The sequence below is a fragment of the Orcinus orca genome, chromosome 10, assembly GCF_937001465.1.
Source record: "Orcinus orca chromosome 10, mOrcOrc1.1, whole genome shotgun sequence".
In the NCBI taxonomy this organism is placed as follows: domain Eukaryota; kingdom Metazoa; phylum Chordata; class Mammalia; order Artiodactyla; family Delphinidae; genus Orcinus; species Orcinus orca.
In genome coordinates this window covers 103,315,061-103,317,817 of record NC_064568.1, presented here as the reverse complement: position 1 = coordinate 103,317,817, position 2,757 = coordinate 103,315,061, and positions in this window count along the sequence as shown.

Here is a 2,757-nt window from a genome sequence, read left to right as displayed (position 1 = left end):
GAGTCCAGATTCGATTATACGACAAAGCACTGACATTTGAGCCAGAAATGGGGGTGGTACTAATGCATTCTGTGCGTGTAACACCCAGCTCTGGACTCAACCCCCTAAAGCCTCATTAAGCAGCTGAATGCACTGGTTCTTAATATCTGGGGGGAGGGATCCTTGGGGAAAAATGCAGATGCACCAGATGCTCACCACCATTTCAAGGGTTTCTCAGATCTCTGACTCCCGCCTCCACCCCCAGCCCCTAAGTGTGTCCCCCATTTCCATTTTCCTCTCAGAAAAGCCTTCCCTGACTCCACTTTAAAGAAGCCCTTAAGCAGTGCTCTTCAAATTTATAAATATTTGAAATAAAATTATGTGGGTAAAACACACACAAAAAAATAAAGAAGCCCTTCCCATGCACTTTACTGCATTTCAGAACCCCCATCTTTCTTTCTTCCCTGGACTCCTCACCATCTTGTCTGCTTCTTTGTTGTCTGTCTCTTCCCAGCAGAATATGACTCCATGAGGGCAGGGGCCCTGCGCGTCTCGTTCACTGCTGTATCCCCGTCACTTTAAAACTGTGCTGGGCTCTGTTCCATCTTGCAAGATGGCGGGTGAAAAGGCTGAGAAGCCAGATACTAAGGAGAAAAAACCTGCAGCCAAGAAGGCTGATGCTGGTGGCAAGGCTAAAAAGATGAAGCAGGGGGCTTCGCTGGTGGCGCAGTGGTTGAGAGTCCGCCTGCCGATGCAGGGGACGCGGGTTCGTGCCCCGGTCCGGGAAGATCCCACATGCCGCGGAGCGGCTGGGCCTGTGAGCCATGGCCGCTGAGCCTGCGCGTCCGGAGCCTGTGCTCCGCAACGGGAGAGGCCACAATAGTGAGAGGCCCGGGTACCGCAAAAAAAAAAAAGAAAGTTGACATTAAAATATCTGTAAAACACACTACAGAGTTTTAATAAGCTGCAGAATAAGGAACAATGATTCCATTTTTGCCAAAAGAAGACTATGTATTTGTAAATGCAAATATGTATATAAATGCATAGAAAAGAGTTCCAGAAGGAGACACAGCAAATTCAGGGTGGTGCCTACCTCTGAGGAAGGATAGAGATGGGAGGGAGGAAGATGTTCCCTTTGCTGTTGACTTGAACCCAAAGGACCGCCTGGTATTTCTCCAGCAAAGACGGGTTTATTCAGGGTCAGAAGAGAACCGCAATTTGGGGTCTGCAACCTTGGTGAACCACCGGCAAGTCTCCACATGGCATGGGAAGGATAACATCTTATAGAGGGGAAAAGAAGTTAGGAGGGCAACAAAAATAGTAAACAAAGAGTCTGTGGTTGAGTCCTAGCAGGAAAGAAGGGAATCTTTCTTCTTTCTGGTTGGGCTCAGCTCTGAATGCAGGGGTGACAGCTCCCCCTGCTGGTCTCTCGGCTCTATTTAACTGAGGCTTCTGTTCATTAATTTTTTACACTACGTATACTTCTTTAAGTTGTTTGATTTTATTTATTCCAGTGGAAATCTTTTCATGTGTCTTTAATTTTTGTAACTAAAATGCAATTTTAAAATCGAAAATACAGTGAGCATTTATGTGAGGTTGGAGAATTGGGTTTTGATTTCCCAGTGATATTCCAGTTAAATGTTGATTTAGAGTTTGTTCTCTTAGCCTCCCAGTGTAGACACGAATATTGATACGTCTTTAGCAACTGGTAGTGTTCCTGCCGTGTAGACTGCTGTCCATTTCATTAGATGTGAAGTTCTGACAACCAAAGCAAACCCTATGCTCTTCCTATTGTTCAGGCAAGCCTGTGGGAGCTGCTGGGCGGCCCAGCTGTGTGGTCACTGAGCTAATAAACTGCTACCAAGAGCCCTGGCCTTCACCCACTGGGCAGGAGCTCCATACTCCAGGCCTGCCCTTGGCTCACTTGGAGTGGTTTTTCTGGCCTCCAAGGATCAATCTATTCATCAAGTCATTAAACCATTTAGTCCGAATGCCAACCTATGGTCCCTTGAGCCAATTCTTTGTCCCTTAGGTCTCTGTCAATTACCCTACCTAGGAGGGACCTTCAGGGATTCAGCCTGAGAAATAATGGGGGCCGGACAAGCACTGATCTAATTCCTAATCCAATGCAGGGTCCCCCTGAGTCTCTCTGAGACTCAGCTTCTCTTCCTACGGTAGATGTGTAACAGCTTATTTTCTATGCACCCAAATGGATTGCAGAGATGCTCATAGCACAGCCTGCAAACTGGCTTTCGCTTCTCAAATTGTCACCAGTTGGCAAAGAGATAACAAGCTTACACTACAAGATAACTCAGCTATGTCACTAAACACCCTGCGTGGTTCAACTGACTCCCCTTCTCCTTCCCTCCCTCCCTCCCTCCTTCCCTTCCTATCTCCTTCTCTCTGTCTTCCTCTTTCTCCTTCCCTCCCTTCCTTCCTTCTTTTTGGAGAAGATGGTTTTAATGAAGGAAGGAAGTAGAGTACTGGACTACATCCTGGCACAAGCTCTTTGGGTCACTACGGAAGGGCGATTTGGTTAGGGGCCAACTGAGGTCAGTGTGAAGCAGTGGATGTGATGTCAATGCAGAGTGTGGTTAATATCGCTGAAGATAAAAATAGTAGTCCAGTTACTTACCATTCGTTTGAGAATCATGCAGAGATTACACCAATGACCTTCAGTACCTGTGGTAGTACGAGCACACCTGCTTTGTTCGTTCATTCACTCATTTCTTGCTGTGCATCTATTAGATGTCTAGAACCAGGCTACAGTCTAAATGT